Below are 19848 nucleotides of genomic sequence, written 5' to 3' on the forward strand. Positions count from 1 at the left end.
TTGGTAATAATTTTCATGTGTTAATCATATTCAAGTGACACTGATTTATAAAACATTTTAAAAGTTACTCAAATAAGTTGATTTTGAGCCTACCATTATCAACTATTAAAAAACAAAATCCACTTCCTCTTATCATGGATAAATATCAAGTGAAATTAGGTCTCCTTTTAGGTCTAACTTTATGTTTACATAACATGTTACTTTGTTTGTTTGACTACCTTGATAAAAAGCTCGTCCACCAACTTGTTTGCAACCCATGTGTACGTTTGAGAAAAAATAGAGTTGGAGCCATGAGTTGTCAATTGTAGAACTAAATATTTCATCGCGTGTTGCCGTGACGTTTTGTAAAATTTTTACGTTAAAACGTAGATGAATTGAAAACATACATAATAAACAAGTACGGAAACGTATTCTATATGACCCGACTCATTTCTGCAAAAAAATATACTCAAATGTACATAAAAATAAACACGTAAAACTCGATTAGAAAGACTTTCGAAAGTTAAGGGGTTGTAAGAGTCCACATAAAAATAAATACGTAAAACTCGATTACAAAATCTTTAGAACGTTAAGAGATTTTAAGTATTAATGTTGAAATTTGAGGGGTAAATGTTTGCAAACATACAAAAATACTAAAAAAAGTCAAACCACTGTTCACATTAGAGATGGGTATAATACCCGGTTCCAAACCCGAACCCCTAGAACCGGCCCGGAACCGGTTCCAGGTCCAACCCGATATATAGGAGAACTGGGTCCAGGTTCAAAAAACCCAAAGGTTCTTACCCGGTTCCATATTTTCTGATAATAAACGGGTCGTACCCGGTTCCCAACCCGTACCCGGTTAATACTCGTACCCGGTTCCTCCAGTACCCGGTCCCATTGTACCCGGTAATAAGTTACCGTTAGAACCGGTACTAGCCATTAGGATCGATTTTGGGGGGTTGCAAAACGCATTAAATGCCAAATATTATCGTTGGAACCGGTTACTATCCGTTGGAACCGGTTACTAGCCGTTGGACCCGGTTACTAGCCGTTGGAACCGATTCCTATAAATTGTTTTCAAATTTCATTTGTTTAACTCACCAATCCTCTTCTTCTTCTTCTTATATCATTTTCTTCTACTTCTTGAAATACTTTTCTACAATGGCTTCACAGAACTCTAAAACCACAAATTCCCCATCCGTCAATAATGTTCCTTAAGCTCAAACCGCTCCATATGTTGTTGGAACATTATCACATAATCGCAATATGGAAGTATGGTGCAATTGGGACTTGGTCGAAATGAGTGGCGGTTCGCAAAAGGCCCAATGCAAACATTGTGGTGCATTGTTAAGCAAGGACTCTAATTCCACGTTAACGAAGCATGCTAAAAAGTATTGTAAAACTTTAAAAGATTTGACACCCGGTCAAGTTCAACTCTCAAAAGATGGTACGATATTCCGATATGAACAAAAGATAGCTCGTGATAGGATGGCGAAGTTGGTGATTCAAAAAGCGTTGTCGTTTCAACTTATCATATGTTTGAAATGGCGTTAAAACAAATGGAAACTTTAAAATCATTTCATACAAATTTAAGTGATGACTACCAAGTCGACCCGTTTCCCGACACGGCTTGGGCTAATATTCAAACACTAAGTAATTTTTTAAAAGTTTTCAAAATCTCAAGAACTTTGATTTTCGATGTTTATTATCCCACAAGTTCTAAAGTTTTATCCGAATTGTATTTGATAACAACTAATTTTAAAAAGTTTGAAAATAAAAGTGACATGTTGAGGAATATGATGAAACCTATGATTGAAAAATTTAAAAAATATTTTTTGGATTTACCACCCGCTTTTCTATGTGCCGCCACTTTAAACCCAATTTTAAATGTACCGGATGTTGAAGCTTTAATTGAATATGCATGAGGAGGATCCAACATTGAAAGATAAAATGAAAAAATTATTCAACAACTATTTGTCCAAGCTTTATGATCATTATTTAAAAAATGTGGGGTAAAACAACATAGCAATTTGTTTGCGTCTAGGTCGTCAGCCTCTTAACGATGAAACAATTGGAGACCTGATCATAACCATGTTAAATATCGTTAGAGACGAAACAGCCAAGCAACAAAGGGGTAACGAACCATCAAGTGAACTCGGTCGATATAAAATATTTGATTATTCGCGTACTATGACCACCGAGGAATATACCAACTTTGATATTTTGGCGTGGTGGAAATCAAAAGAATCGGAATTTCCGATTCTAGCCACCTTGGCACGTGATATACTAACGGTCCAAGCTTCCACGGTAGCTTCGGAAAGTGTCTTTTCTCTTAGTGGTAGGGTATTATCCACTCGAAGAACAAGACTCACACCGGAATCGCTAGAGATGACAATTTGTCTAAAAGATCATTTGGATGTCGTTGACCGTGTTCAACATAAATCGAGTCTAGAAGACGAAGTGGAGTTAGAGCACAAGATTATTGATGAAGAGGAGGAAAATGAAGTAGAGACTAATGATTCTGAAGATGATTGTACCGAAGTGCCCGCACCAAAGCGTAGCGCATGTGAAAGTGCCGCACCCGACACAAGCAAAAGGCAAAGGAAATAAATCAGTTACTGTAGAACCGGTTACTGTTTTAAATTTTGAACCAGTTTTTTTTTTTATTCTGGAAACCGGTTACTGTAAAACCGGTACTGTAGAACCGGTTACTGTTTAAGAACTTGATCTTGATGTGATTTATCAATGTGAGTTTTTTTATTATAACCCGTTACTAAAACACACCATTTATTTATTTCAAAGGAACTAAAGGAACTGATTACATCATAACTTTTTTTTTGAATGGCTAAACTTGTACACCATGGGGATTGAACCCCTGACCTCTCCTATCCTAAGCTCTATCTAAACTCACCAACACCACTGGGCTATTCCCAAGTGGATAATTTCGTTTAGTTTCGATTACATCATAACTAAACGAACTGATTACATCATAACTTAACTAAACTTAACACACCTAACTTAATTAAACATAACACAACAACCTTAACTAAACATAACACACCCGACTTAACTAAACAAACCGGTTACATCAAACACCCTAAACATTTGAAGAACCGGTCCCAGATCCTTCACCCTTTTCGTTTTTCGCCTTGGTCACGGGGCAATGGCGTTCGATGTGTTTCTTTAGCGTCGAGTTGGCGGCCGCTTTCATGAACTTTCCGCAACCTTTGCACCTAGCCATCTCATGGTTGTCGGTCATAAAACACAAATCGAAATGCTTCCAAATAGTCGGGTTTTGTTTGGTTTCCAAAACCATCACAACCTCGTCGTTGCATGACATTGTCTCTTTGTTTGGTGATTTTTTGGAGTAGTAATGGAAGGTAATGAAGAACTTGGGTAGTAATGGAAGTGAATGGTAGAAATTGGGGTTTTTAATAGGAAAAAACCGATTTTTTAATAGTAAATCGGTTTCCAATGGTCATATATACGTTGGAACCGGTTCCAAACAATTTTTGCAGCTTTTTGATTTGAAATACCTAACATACCCGGTTCCAAACAGTACCCGACATACCCGGTTCCAACCAATACCCGGACCCGGTTTCACAATACCCGTAACCGATTACATCGGTTACACATTTTGGACTTCTACTCGGGTTCAACCCGGACCCAGTTCTTCAGTGTACCCGGTTTCGCTCACTAGTATCAGTACCCGGGTACGAGCAGTAGCCGGTTCCGAGTATTAAAAATACCCGATTATGCCCATCTCTAGTTCACATTGTTGCTAATTGTATTATACGAGAGAGTAGAGAAGTAGAAGAAGTGCAAGGGGCTTTTAGTAATTATTATCAATTCCAATGGAAAGTTTGAGATTCCATCTATCTAGAGTAAAGGATTGTTGAATTCCCTTATTTGATAGAATATTTTCCAACTCTAATTCAATGGAAAACCAACCAAACACAATTTATTAATTAAAATTTCCAAATTCCAGTACCCCCAAAATTTAACGAACCAAACGGGTCCTTACTTTATAACTAACTATTCACAAACCCATACAGTAATTCCTAATCCTACTCGACCACTTTCTATTTAGTATTAAAAATTTAAAATGTATCAACCAAGTAAACAATTAATATTAATAAACTTAAAAGATAAAGATAAATTTCAAATAATAAAACTAAGAGTGAATTGCCAGTTTTGTTAACTAATTTCAGATGTGTTCTTTATCTTTATAATTAATGTGTTTTGTACTTGATGTTTTAAATTCCTGCACATCTTGTCCTTTAACCCTAATCCAATTAGTTTTTGGGTAAATTACACTTTTCGTCCTTTATGTTTGTATTAGGTTGCAATGGATGTCCTTTAACTTCGAGAATTACAGTCACGGTCCTTTATTCGTTAAAAGCATTACACCTTACGTCATTTGGCTCTAACCTGGTTAAAATTTCTAGTTAAATATGACATGTGTTTTGCACATGAGTGTAAGTTAGTAATTATACAAGCATTTTAGAATATTTTTAAACAAAATAAACAACCCCAATCTATCTCAATCTCAGTTCTCTCTCTCTATATCCAACCAACCCACCCCACCACCACTTTGACAACCATCACCACCACCACCAAAATGATCATAAAAACCACATGTTGTTGGGCAATTTCAATAAGACTCATCTCAAGCTTTTGGCCCCTTAATTCAAGAACCTAAACACATGAAACAAACCAAATTAAAAAGATTATAACTAGCTGAAATTGTGATGATTTAGATCTACAAACTATAAAGAACAAACCTTGAGGGGACGAATAGAGAATCATTTACTGATAGCAAGCCCAGTTCGAGACAAACCCAGATCAATTCCGAGACTAAATCCACCCATCTCGAATGGCTTTTTGGGGAAATGGTGTTCTTGAAGTGATATTTCTGCCCTAATCTTTGGAAAACACATTATCAGTGAACTTGAGTGTTTATTTGGATGATTAGTTGGTAAAAGTGTGAATGTTGCTACAATTGTTGCAGGTTAATAGTTTGTGGTTAGTGGTTTAGTTTGACTAATGGTTTGAAGATTGTTGATACAATTGTTGCAGGTTACTTTTTTGCGATGAATGTAGTCTATGGAATAAAGAAATGAATTTGGTTCTCTGGTGTGTGTAAGGTTTGTTATATTTTTATTGATAATTTAAGCCCATTTTACACATTAGTCAAGTTTTAAATTTATAAACACGATATTCTACTAACACTAAACACACACATGGGTAAGTGCACCCATCGTGAGCGTAGTATAGCGTTGGTAAGATACCGAGGTCGTCCAAAGACACAAGAGCTTTTAATACCGGTTTATCCTCAACGTCTAATCAAACTAAAATTTTTAGAAAAGGTTTTTAAACATGAAAAACTAAAAATGTTGAAAAATAAAAATAAAATAAAACAGATAGACAGGATGAATCACTTGGATCCGACTCGCCTTTAACGTATCCTTTGATGATTTCCGCACTTTTACACTTTTTAAAAGAATATCTTAGTTATAGTAGTAGGCCCCTCTTTTGAAGGTGACGTTACCCTCGACCCAGTGGTTTGAGTCAGCAAGGATACAATCCCAAAGGGTTGGAATGTTGGAAGATAATTAATTAAGCTATTAATGCGTAAAGTGGTAGGCCCCTCTTTTGAAGGTGACGTTATACTCGGCTAAGTGGTTTGAGTCAGCAGGGATACAATCCCAAGTAGCCGGTTTAATGTATTAATAGTAGTTTACATATGAGGGGATCAAGCCATTCGCACCCCCGCCATCCAATACCAGTGGGTATTGAAGGAGGTCCTAGTAAGCTTGACCCAGGTCCTTGCAGGATCTATACACTGAACAAGGCAAGAACCTTACCAATCCATTCTCTTAACCCCCGACCAGGTAGCCAACATATCTCTATATAGACCATAGATATATGAATGGTGAAAATCTTTTACTTTATATAGACAGTAAAGTAATGCCAAGACACCACGGACAAATGATAAGGAAATTTCACCTTCAACATAAGAAACTAGTTATTAAAGTCATTAATACAAAACCAAATAAAAAGTGCGAAAAGATTAAAAATCAAAAGTAATACATTAAATGCTTGTCTTCACCAAGTGATGTAAGAGACTTAGCCAAACATGGCATTTGATTGACAAGAACTCTTACGATCAATCTTGTATCCCGAGACTACTACACACACTCTAAGGTGGATGATGGATGATGGTGGTGGATGTGGGTGTTGTAGTGGTGATGGAGTGGTGGCAAAGTGGGAGAGAGGTGGTTTGCCAAGGGATGCCTTTGAAGTGAGCCAAGCTAACCCCTATTTATAGCCTGAACAGTAGCCCGGCCACAGCCTCGTGTCCGCTGGACACGCCCCCGTGGCCATCTCCTTTCTCTTTCTTCATTAATTGCAATTGTCTGTATTAGGCTCCACACGGCCCCGTGAGCAGAAGCGTATCTGTACTATCAAGATTTGCAAGATTCTGCAAATCTTAGCGTTGACCACGCCCCGTGATGAAATGGGCACGTCTCCGTGGTGGGAATAGAAGCTTCCATAGCTTTGTCCATTTCTGCAGACACCTGACCACGCCCCCGTGTCCGCTGGGCACGAGCCGTGGTCAGCCTTCTGTTTCTTGTTTTTGCTTGAGGAGATGCTGTCGAGGGGTTGGGCATGCCACATTTATTCCTTTTCTTTGTATTTAAGTTAGTTTTTGCTGCATATTTGTTCCTTTTGTTCATTTAAACTCGGTTGGTCCTGGAAATACAAAAGGAAGACAAAAGCACACTTTTTTTTCCAATATTAGTACTAAAAAGGGTTAGTTTTATGCCTCATTTGATGCAATTTATATGTTGCATTTTACACACATCAAATACCCCCACACTTGATTCTTTGCTTGTCCTCAAGGAAAACTCTTTATTATGTGGCTTACCCACCCAAATGGAATGGGTAGAAGAGAAGTTTTGGGCTTGTCTTGAGTGTCGGGAATCCAAGATCTTTATTGGGTTTTATTTTTATACTATCTACAATCCTATTCGTTATAATTTATTTAGAACGTTTCATAAGAGAAATTACTTATTTGGGAATAACATGCCTCTTTAAAATTCCATTTATATACAAGTTGACATACCTCACGGGAGATCACTCAACACTCGGCCGAAGATATATTTTTGTGAAACACTCGAGACCGACATGGAACTTACTTCTACCATATGCTTGCCAAGCAATCAATCTTCCTCCTTTTTAACTATAAACCTTTGTAAATATCAAGAGGACTTGGGGAAGGGTTAGGCTTGGGCTAAAGGTAGGTGGTTTTGGGTTAGTGGTTAGTAAAAAGGGCTAAAAGCATAACAAGCGTCGATCATCGTAAAACTTTTTGTTTTTGTGACTTTTATTCAAACTAAACATTTTCAAACATTTGAGTAACTTGTTTGTTTATTGCTATACTTTCATTTTTTTATAAGGAAATGTCACAAGAAGACCGAGCTTTTTGCTAAAATAAAGGGTTTAAAAGAAAAAAAAGTTTTGGTGAGTAAAGGGTGTTTGTTTTGTGGGCTTAGAAACGAAAAGGTTTAGGCTCAAAGGGGTTAACTAGGGGGATTTTGGGTAGGTGATAAAAAAATAGAAAATAATGATGTTGAAAGAAAAATGGGTTAGTCCTAATGCCTCCATCATTTACTTACTTGGGTATAAGTTGGTAAGGACCGGGAATGTATCGTCGTGGCAAGTTCTAGAGTCGTAAGAAACCAAGTGGCCATTCACACAAGAAACGAAAAATGAGCATTTAATTTAAAGATGTATGCTTATATGCTCAATAAAGGCTCAAAACTCACTTATTGTGTTGATATTCACCAAAATACATATGTTTTATTCCCCCATTTTACGCGTTTTTGGCCGTAAGTTTGCAAAGTTGACCATTTACCTTATGAAGATGTCAACGGGTAGGTGAGAGGTATGATTAGAAATCCTAATAGGAATTGTAAAATTAGGAGGATCGAGTGATGCATGATGGGTCATTATATGTTATATTTGATGGTATGTTAAATTTTGTAAATTGGAATGATGCATCGTTAAAATGTCTTGTGCTTGTTAGAATTGACTATTGAAAGTCAAATACAAGATGTGAGTTAAATATGATTTGATAATATGTAATATCTCGTATGTTAACAAAAATGTAAATGTGGTGACATGTAAGGATAGGCATTTTTGTCGAAGTGACGCAAGCACGGAATACTCACGGGTCAAAAGGACACAAGGAAGCGAACGTGAATACGGACGCAAAAAGGTAAGTGACTTCCGACTCACTTCTTAGTATACATATAGAATTTTCTTGTTTATGAATGAAGGGAAATCATGTATGGGTATGTAATGAATGAAGGTATTAAGATAAGTATTGATCTAGTTAGACGAAGGTAGTTATCTAAGTTGAAGGTAATTTGGTGGGATTAAACGGGTCGAATAAATAAGTATAAGTAAGGTAACGGTAATGAAATTCGTAATGATTAAGGACCTGGGGTAAGGATTCTTAGTCTAATATGTAAGGAATTGATTTACGGATATTTAGGAACAAGTTCCAAGTTATTCGGACGCGAAACGAACAAGTTATGAGGATTTTGGAAACAAGTTGGATGGCTGAACTGGGCATCACCGTAGCTTACGGTGCCCACCGTAAGCTACGGTGGGTGCTGGGCCTTTCTTTCTGCCATAAGGCAGTTTAATGCCACCGTAAGCTATGGTAGCCACCGTAGCTTACGGTGGAGGTCTGGTGCAAAAGTTAAGTTTATGTAATTCATGTTTTTCTTTGAATTCTGGCCACGTGAACCCACTTCAAGCTTCGTTAAGTCTTTTTAATGGACCCCAACTCTACCAAATAGGTTGGTAAGTTACGGGTAAGTATGGAACTCTTTTTAAAACCTAATACGTACCCGAAGAATACTTACAAACGTTTATGACGTGCGAGTATTATCGGGATGTGAGAGCGATGATGTGGGGAAAGTGAATTTAGTACGTGGGTATGTGTGTATGTATAGTTTGTATTTCTTTCCAATATGTGAAACTTTAAGTAATCTGGAATAGGAGTAAGTAAGGATGTAAGTTGTTCATTCATGTTTTATTACTCGGAGGTTATTATTAGGACGCATCAATAAACCATAATGAATCGTGTAAGTGCTACGTAGGAGCTCGTATATATATATATATATATATATATATATATATATACATACATATATATATATATATGTTCATATGTAAGGGTGTATGTATTAGGTGACTAAAAGTACTCACACGGATGTACGTAGGCATGATGTAGTATTTAAGGTACAGGAAGCAATGGGGCTTGAATATAAGTATACGTAGCTTCAAAACGTATGAGTATTAAATTGCTAACTATATGCTTTAAGAATGAATTGAGATTGCAGGTATACTATTGAAACCCGTTGCGAAGTTTTGAGGAATTGGAATGCTAAATAGTATGTGGAAGAACGATCGAAAGGACTTGCATGGATAGAAAGAATGCGACATGGTCATTTAATTACGTATGATAGTTTATGAATTGTAGTTATCAAATTTTAATGATGTGCATGTTTGTGGTGAATGTAGGTTGCACGGACTAACATCGGTATAAAGTATTGGAGGATTGAAGATCGAGTCAAGGGCAAGAATTGTACGGGAAGAGTAGTCACATAACTGGGGATCGTATATGTAATTGATGTGAAAATTAAGGATAAACGATGTAAATCTTTTAGTTAAGTATTAATTATTTCTAGTAATAAACTTCAAGTCTGTTACATGACTATTATAGAAAGAAAATTTTTGAAGGCTCGAATTTTCGGTGTGCCATTTTTAAGGTATTACATTTTAGGGTGTTACATTCGACTAGCTGATCGTTCGATCAAATATCCACGTGGGATTTTTGAGAATATGCTTGTTAAGATTGACAAGTTTGTGTTTCCAGTGGACTTTGTTATCCTGGATATGGATGAGGATTCTAGGGTGCCTTTGATACTCGGACGTCCATTCTTAAATACCGCCCGGACCATTGTAGATGTAGCTGCGAGCCAGATTACACTCCGAGTGAACGATGAGCATGTGACCTTTGACATCAAGCGGTCAATGCAGCACCCATAGAGTCAGGATGAAGCGCTCTACTATGTTGACATTGTCGACACTTATGTGAGCACACATTTCCAGGGCACAATTGAGGAGATTGATTCGGACACACATCTGTTGTGTGGGGACCTAGATGGCATTACGCAGGAGGGCCACAATTTCGAGCAGCCAGTCTATCAGATTGGTGATGATGGTTCCCAGAGTCTGGATCGGTTTACAGAGATTGATCGTAAGGATGAAGAAAATTCGAAGCCTTCAGTTGAAGATCCCCCATCCTTAGAGCTTAAGGAGCTTCCGCCCCATTTGGAGTATGCGTTTCTAGACGAGGAGCGCCGTCTGTCGGTTATTATTTCATCATCTTTGTCAGACGAGGAAAAGAGCAGACTTCTCAGTGTTTTACGACTTCATAAGAAAGCAATCTCTTGGAAGATAATGGACATTAAAGGAATCAACCCCTCCTTCTATACTCATAAAATTATCATCGAGGACCATTACAAGCCGTGTGCACAGCCACAGAGACGATTGAACCCGAACATCCAAGAAGTTATCAAAAAGGAGGTGATAAAGTTGCTGGATGCAGGTTTGATCTACCCTATATCCGACTTAGTCTGGGTTAGTGATGCGTGTCGGTGTGTTATATTTTTAGATATATTTTTAAGCCCTTTTTACACTTTTAGCCAAGTTTTAAATTTATAAAACACGATATTTACTAACACTAAACACACATATGGGCAAGTGCACCCATCGTGGACGTAGTATAGTGTTGGTAAGATACCGAGGTCGTCCAAGGACACAAGAGCTTTTAATACCGGTTTATCCTCAACGTCTAATCAAATCAAAAAGTTAGAAAAATGTTTTAAACTAAGAAAAATAAAAACTAACTAAATGCTGAAAAATAAAATAAAATAAAAACAGATAGACAAGATGAATCACTTGGATCCGACACGTGTATTAGTATAACCTTTGATTATTTTCGCACTTTTGCACTTGTTTAAGAGATTATCTTAGTTATTGTAGTAGGCCCCTTTTTCGGAGGTGACGTTACCCTCAACCCAGTAGTTTGAGTCAGCAAGGATACAATCCTAAAGGGTTGGATTATTGAAAGATAATGAATTAAGTTATTAATGCAAATTATGGTAGGCCCCGCTTTTGGCGGTGACGTTACCCTCGGCTAAGTAGTCTGAGTCAGCAAGGATACAGTCCTAAATAGCCGGGTTATAGTATTAATAGTAGTTAGCTTATGAGGGGGTCAAAGAGTTTGGATCCCCGCCATCCAATACCTATGGGCATTGAAGGAGATCCTACTAAATTTGACCCAGGTCCCAAGCAGGACCTCTAAACGCTGAACAAGGGCAAGACCTTTACCAAACCGTTCCCTTAACCCCCGACCAGGTAGCCAACATACCTCCATATAGACCGTGGAGATATGAATGGTGAAAATCTTTTATTTTATATAGACAGTAAAATAACGCCAAGACACCACGGACAAACGATAAGGAAAGATCACCTTCAACATAAGTAACTAGTTATTAAAGTCATTAATACAAAACCAAATAAAAAGTGCAAAAGATTAAAAATAAAAAGTATTATACTAAACACTTGTCTTCACCAAGTGATGTAAGAGACTTAGGCAAACATGGCCTTGATTGTCAAGAACTTTTACGATCAATCTTGGATCCCGAGACGACTCACACACTCTATGATGGACAATGGATGATGGTGGTGGATGATGGTGTTATGGTGGTGGTGGGTGGTGGATGAAGTGTGAGAGAGGTGGTGTGCCAAGGGATGAGAGAGAATGAAGCCAAGCTCCTCTATTTATAGGCTGAACAGAACGCTGGACACGGCCCCGTGTTCGCTGAACACGGCCCCGTGCCCGTCTGACATTCTCTCTCTTCATTAATTGTAATTGCGAATTACAATTAATGCGCCTGCTGTACTTTCAACACGCCCCCGTGTCCGCTGGGCACGGCCCCGTGGTGAGCAATGGAAGCTTCTACTGGTTTGTCTTTTCTGCTGCTTCCTGGGCACGCCCCCGTGTTCACTGGACACGGGGCGTGTTCAGACATCTGTTCTCTTCTCTTTGTCTTGGGAGGTGCCGTTGAGGGTCCGGGCAGTTCGCTTTTGTTCCTTTTCTTGTAATTATGATAGAATTAGGGGTCTTTTTGCTTCTTTTGTGATTTTGAGCTCATTTCATCCTGAAAATACAAAAGGAAGACAAAAACACTCTTTTTCCAACATTAGTACTTAAAAAGGGTTAGTTTTATGCCTTAATTGATGTGTTTTATATGTTGCATTTTACACACATCAAATACCCCCACACTTGAACTTTTGCTTGTCCTCAAGCAAAACTCTTTTAATGTGGCTTACACTCCCAAATGGAATAGGTAGAAGAGAAGTTTTTTAACTTGTCCTAGAGTGTCGGGAATCCAAGGTTTGTATAGGTTCTATTTTTATTTTATTTACAATCTTATTCGTCATGGTTTATTTTGAACTTTACATAAGATAAACTACTTAATTTGGCATAGCATGCCTTATTAAAATTCCATTTATATACAAGTTCACATACCTCACGGGAGATCACTCAATCACTCGGCCGAAGGTGTATATTTAAGTGAATCGCTCGAGAGCGGCACGGATTTACATTTTCCATATGCTTGCCAAGCGATCAATCCTCCTCCTTTTTAACTTTTACCTTTGTAAATATCAAGAGGTCTTTTGGGGTGAAGGCTTGGGTTTAAAGGTGGGTGGTTGGTTAGTGGTTAGTAAAAAGGGCGAAAATTGTAACAAGTGTCGGTTTTTCGTGAAATACCTTATTTTTGGTGACATTTATTTTTGAAGTATTTCTCCAAACAAGCTTTTTGTAGCTTATGTTTGTTTTTGACTTCATATATTTTTTTTTTTCATCACGTAAAGGGTATGTTTATGAAAAACCGAGTATGTTACTAAAATAAAGGTGAAAAAATGAAAAAGGTTTTTGGTGGGTAAAAAAAAATTGTTTTTGGGGTAATGAAATGAAAGGTTTAGGCTCAAAGGGGTTTTCTAGGGGGATTTTTGGGTAGGTAAAAAAAAATGAAAAATAATGGTTTTGAAAGAAAATGGTTAGTCCTAATGCCTCCATCATTTACTTACTTGGGTTTAAGTTGGTAAGGACCGGGAATGTATCGTCGTGGCAAGTTCTAGATTTGTAAAGACCGAGCGGCTATTCACACAAGAAACGAAAAATGAGCATTTAATCTAAGTATGTGTATTTTTATGCTCAATATAGGCTCAAAACTCACTTTTTTGTGGGAATGGGTTTTTAATGTGACCAAGCATATATAATCGAATTTTAGCTAGACTTGTTATACCGTTTCATAATTTTCTTATGTTAGTTCTTTTTATCACGACGCTATCGGTTGTAAGTTTGTAAAAATATAACCCTTTTATAACTTGTTATTCCCAACTTAAACTAAGACAAGTAAATAAAAAAAAATGAAAAAGTTTTTGAAAAAAATTTGGGGTGTTTAGCGGTTCCAATAGAGTTTTGTGTAAGGCTTGTTTTAGGATTTTGCAAAAATTTCAAGGTTTTAGCATCCCCCCACACTTAAATTACACATTGTCCTCAATGTGTCCAAAAATAGAGTTTTTGGTTGATTAGAATATGTAAAAGTGTGTTTAAAAACAAAGATTTGTGTTACTGGCACTCTGGACACGGCCCCGTGTTCATTGAACACGGCCCCGTGGTGAACTGCCAGTAACGAAAAACTTACAGAGGGTGAACACGGGGGCGTGTTGGGTGAACACGGCCACGTGTCCGACAAAAATCTGCAGGTCAGTAGCCAAACAGCAGAACTGGGAGATGGACACGGGGGCGTGTTGGGTGAACACGTCCCCGTGGTGACAGTCTGTTAGCCGAAAAAAATAGGGTTTTCTCCCGGTTTCTTCCTCCTAGGGCTGTGAGTGCTAATGTTTAGCATTCTAGCCCTTGCATCGCACCTGTTCAAGCATTCAATACCATCCAACCAAGCACCAAACATCCTAATCTTACCATAGTTAAACATTATCCAACACAAAGTAAAAACAAAGTAAAAATAAAAAGAAAAGAGTTAAGGAAAGTAAATTGTCTTGACAAATGGCACGCAGGCCATGAATTGTTCGATAGGAAGGGTAATCAAACCTGTGGGCTCATAACCAGCTAGCCCTTTGCTCCTCCCGGCCTCCTACTCCATATCTTCATCACTGTCTTCACCTCCGCCTCCCTGCCTCGCCATGTACTCCCGGATGCTACCGATGTCATCTTGTATGTCGTTGACGCTTCGTTCGATAGCTCCCACCCGGAGATGTGTGTTGTTGGCAAGGTTGTAGGTGTTCCGAGTGCACATGAGGTTTTCCTGCAAAAGATCATGCAAACTTTGGAAATTAGGAAAACCGCCTCCTTGAGAGGAGGATTGACCCGGATCGCCTTGGGGAGGGTATTGGTAATGTGGAGGTGGTGCGTGAAGAACTAGAGCCTCTTGCGGGTTCCATGCGTAGCCTTGTGTCCTTTGAAAGCTCACCGTCCCGTCCTCCGCTTCATAGAGCAAGTTCATGGCCCGGCAGATATGGTAATCAACCCGTCCCGACCATGGGCTCCTTTCGAAGGACTTCGGGATGTTCGCGAAGTGCTTGAAAAGACGGTACACCCATCCCCCGAAGAAGATCGGTGTAGGAGCAGTGGCAAGGCGGTTTAAGTGCATGTTCCGCAGTAGGAGGTAAGGAACATCGAGAGGCTTCCGGTTATGGATGCAGTGGAGGACAACCAAATCTCTAACCCCAACAACGCCACTACTGTCATGGCGTTGGTTCAACGAGTACGTGAGGAGCCTGTGAATGTAACGGTATAGCGGGTCCCTCAGTTTGGTACTCTTTGTGCTGCTGGAGTTATAGATCCCTTCACCGATTTGTGCCCATGCGGCTTGGCGTTCTGTCGCGTCCAAGTCTCGCAATCCCCCGGTATTCTCTTCGTTCCCCGCTTCTTCGTCTTTGTACAGCCCAATGATTGATCCGAACTGTGCCATGGAGGTTCTATAGGTCGTACCCCCACATCGAAACTCGACCGCCTCGTGATCAAACGGGTCGCGTCTCGAGTTGAAGATGAACGTGCTATAGAACTCCAATGTGCATTGATGGACCGACCGAAGTCGGGTAGTCAATGCTACGTGCAGTGGACCTGTCACTATGTTGTTGAAGCGGTCCAGTTGGTTTACCATTGTCAGAAGATCGGTACATGCTCGCCTGGGATACTCTTCGGGCCTTGTTTGTAGGACCTCGTAGCGAGCCCTGGCGTCAAGTTCGTTGGCATTGAACCGTGTGAATTTGGACATCTGGAAAGAATACAACAAAAGTTAGTGCGAAACATGGAAATTCGGGTTGAAAACTGCAAACAGTGGGCTGGACACGGCCCCGTGTTCAGCGAACACGGCCCCGTGTTCAGGCATCTGTAACACCTAATTTTCATTTTTTCGTCCCGGTTTTGAAAACCTGAAAATTTTTAGCCTAATAGCAGCGGTTTTCCCCGAAAATGAAACCCTAAGTGTCATTTTTCCAAAATCAAACCATTTACCCTTTCAATTTTGAGTTTTTCGGTTCAAGAACAAGGGTTTGTGTTTTTAGTTGGAAATCGGACAAATCTATCAACAATACATGGCTATTTACTTCCTATTACTCTACTCTAAACTACTACTAACAATTTTCATCAAAAATTTTGAGTTCGATCCGGATGAACATGAAGAACCCTAGATTTCCCCCAATTTTTTGATGTTTTAACTACATGCAAGTAACTAATCTAACTACTAAGAAGGATAGAATCATACCTTGACGTTGTTAGGCTTGGTGGTAACGTTCGAAATTGGCAGAAAATCGCTCTAAGCCAGAGAGTTCTCGGCGAAACGGGGCGTGTGGAATGGTGTAACTGATAGAAAAAGAGGGTTTTATCCCGACAGTCGCCTCGACACGGCCCCGTGTTCAGCGAACACGGCCCCGTGCCGGGTGAAATTTTTGAAATTTTTTTTTTTTTTTTTTTTTTTTTTTACGTGCTTGTGTGCATGCCCCTATTTCCGAATAATGGTTAGATGATTTTACCAGTTTCGAATGTATACTTACCTGTAACATGTCGGGTATGAGTTTATTCGTTGACCGTTTGAAGTGCGATTTCCTCTTCCTCATCCTCAATGGATCCTCTGTAGAGTTTCAGCCGTTGGCCATTGACTTTGAATGGTGTTCCATTTCGAGTTTTAATTTCTACTGCACCGTGTGGAAAAACATGGGTGACTGAAAAAGGTCCCGACCACCTAGATTTTAACTTACCAGGAAACAATCGAAGTCGCGAATTGAACAGTAGAACTTGATCTCCAATCCGAAATTCATTAGATTTAATATATTTATCATGCAAATTTTTCATTCTTTCCTTATAAATTTCGGAGTTAGAATATGCATAATTCCTAAGTTCTTCTAATTCATTTATTTGACAAAATCGATTCTTACCGGCAACTTCTAAATCTAAGTTTACGTTTTTTATTGCCCAGTAGGCTTTGTGAGCGATTTCTACTGGCAAGTGACAACTTTTTCCATAGACTAGTTTATATGGGGTTGTGCCTATAGTGGTTTTATAAGCGGTTCGAAAAGCCCATAAAGCGTCGTCTAGTTTGTCAGCCCATTCTTTTTATTTATCCCTACGGTTTTCTCAAGTATTCGTTTTAAACCTCGATTAGTCACTTCGGCTTGCCCATTTGTTTGAGGATGATATGCTGTTGAGAACCGGTGATAGACCCCATATCTTGTTAAGATTTTTTCGAGTTGATGATTACAAAAATGGGTACCTCTATCACTTATTAATGCCTTTGGTGTGCCGAAACGAGAGAACAATTTTTTTAGGAATTTTACTACTACTCTTCCATCATTTGTTGGAAGAGCTTCGGCCTCTGCCCATTTAGACAAGTAATCGACCGCCACAAGTATAATATTTGTTTCCTTTTGAAGCGGGAAGGTCCCATGAAATCGAGTCCCCACACATCAAAGACTTCACAAACGGAATGCATTTGGGGCAATTTCGTTTTTGGAAGAAATATTACTGATCTTTGGCAGGCATCACATATCTTATATCAAGGTTTTGTGCTCCTTGTAAATGGTTTGGGCCAGTAGAATCCCGAAATCAAATACTTTCTTGCGGGTACCTTGCGGCAACCATGATGTCCTCCGTAATGGACCTTCATGACAATGACGGAGTATTCTTTCGTGCTTCATATACCATGGACACACCTTCGGATGAGTTGATCGGCCACATTTTTGAAAGATAAGGGTCTTCCCAAAAGTTAATGCTTTAACATCAGCAAAAGAATTTTTTCCTTGGATGATGTGGCCTCTTAGTGACTATACCGCTCGGCTAAGAAATTAAGCGTAGTCGGCATATCCATGTTTGTGCTTTCCATTCCCCGTGGCGGAAGTGTGACGTTACCCTCAACCCATAGTTTTGAGTCAGAAGGATACAATCCTAAAGGGTTGGAATTAATTGAAAGATAATAATAAAGTTATTAATGCAAAAATTATGGTAGGCCCCGCTTTTGGCGGTGAACGTTACCCTCGGCTAAGTAAGTCTGAGTCAGCAGGATACCAGTCCAAATAGCCGGGTTAATAGTAATTAATAGTAGTTAGCTTATGAAGGGGGTCAAAGAGTTTGGATCCCCGCCATCCAATACCTAATGGGCATTGAAGGAGAATACTAACTAAATTTGACCCCAGGTCCCAAGCAGGACCTCTAAACGCTGAACAAGGGCAAGACCTTTACCAACCGTTCCCTTAACCCCCGACCAGGTAGCCAACATACCTCCATATAGACGTGGAGATATGAATGGTGAAAATCTTTTTTATTTTATATAGACAGTAAAATAACGCCAAGACACACGGACAAACGATAAGGAAAGATCACCTTCAACATAAGTAACTAGTTATTAAAGTCATTAATACAAAACCAAATAAAAAGTGCAAAAGATTAAAAATAAAAAGTATTATACTAAACACTTGTCTTCACCAAGTGATGTAAGAGACTTAGGCAAACATGGCCTTGATTGTCAAGAACTTTTACGATCAATCTTGGATCCCGAGACGACTCACACACTCTATGATGGACAATGGATGATGGTGGTGGATGATGGTGTTTATGGTGGTGGTGGGTGGTGGATGAAGTGTGAGAGAGGTGGTGTGCCAAGGGATGAGAGAGAATGAAGCCAAGCTCCTCTATTTATAGGCTGAACAGAACGCTGGACACGGCCCCGTGTTCGCTGAACACGGCCCCGTGCCCGTCTGACATTCTCTCTCTTCATTAATTGTAATTGCGAATTACAATTAATGCGCCTGCTGTACTTTCAACACGCCCCCGTGTCCGCTGGGCACGGCCCCGTGGTGAGCAATGGAAGCTTCTACTGGTTTGTCTTTTCTGCTGCTTCCTGGGCACGCCCCCGTGTTCACTGGACACGGGGCGTGTTCAGACATCTGTTCTCTTCTCTTTGTCTTGGGAGGTGCCGTTGAGGGTCCGGGCAGTTCGCTTTTGTTCCTTTTCTTGTAATTATGATAGAATTAGGGGTCTTTTTGCTTCTTTTGTGATTTTGAGCTCATTTCATCCTGAAAATACAAAAGGAAGACAAAAACACTCTTTTTCCAACATTAGTACTTAAAAAGGGTTAGTTTTATGCCTTAATTGATGTGTTTTATATGTTGCATTTTACACACATCAAATACCCCCACACTTGAACTTTTGCTTGTCCTCAAGCAAAACTCTTTTAATGTGGCTTACACTCCCAAATGGAATAGGTAGAAGAGAAGTTTTTTAACTTGTCCTAGAGTGTCGGGAATCCAAGGTTTGTATAGGTTCTATTTTTATTTTATTTACAATCTTATTCGTCATGGTTTATTTTTGAACTTTACATAAGATAAACTACTTAATTTGGCATAGCATGCCTTATTAAAATTCCATTTATATACAAGTTCACATACCTCACGGGAGATCACTCAATCACTCGGCCGAAGGTGTATATTTAAGTGAATCGCTCGAGAGCGGCACGGATTTACATTTTCCATATGCTTGCCAAGCGATCAATCCTCCTCCTTTTTAACTTTTACCTTTGTAAATATCAAGAGGTCTTTTGGGGTGAAGGCTTGGGTTTAAAGGTGGGTGGTTGGTTAGTGGTTAGTAAAAAGGGCGAAAATTGTAACAAGTGTCGGTTTTTCGTGAAATACCTTATTTTTGGTGACATTTATTTTTGAAGTATTTCTCCAAACAAGCTTTTTGTAGCTTATGTTTGTTTTTGACTTCATATATTTTTTTTTTTCATCACGTAAAGGGTATGTTTATGAAAAACCGAGTATGTTACTAAAATAAAGGTGAAAAAATGAAAAAGGTTTTTGGTGGGTAAAAAAAATTGTTTTTGGGGTAATGAAATGAAAGGTTTAGGCTCAAAGGGGTTTTCTAGGGGGATTTTTGGGTAGGTAAAAAAAATGAAAAATAATGGTTTTGAAAGAAAATGGTTAGTCCTAATGCCTCCATCATTTACTTACTTGGGTTTAAGTTGGTAAGGACCGGGAATGTATCGTCGTGGCAAGTTCTAGATTTGTAAAGACCGAGCGGCTATTCACACAAGAAACGAAAAATGAGCATTTAATCTAAGTATGTGTATTTTTATGCTCAATATAGGCTCAAAACTCACTTTTTTGTGGGAATGGGTTTTTAATGTGACCAAGCAT

The sequence above is a fragment of the Helianthus annuus genome, chromosome 3 (assembly GCF_002127325.2).
Source record: "Helianthus annuus cultivar XRQ/B chromosome 3, HanXRQr2.0-SUNRISE, whole genome shotgun sequence".
NCBI lineage: Eukaryota > Viridiplantae > Streptophyta > Magnoliopsida > Asterales > Asteraceae > Helianthus > Helianthus annuus.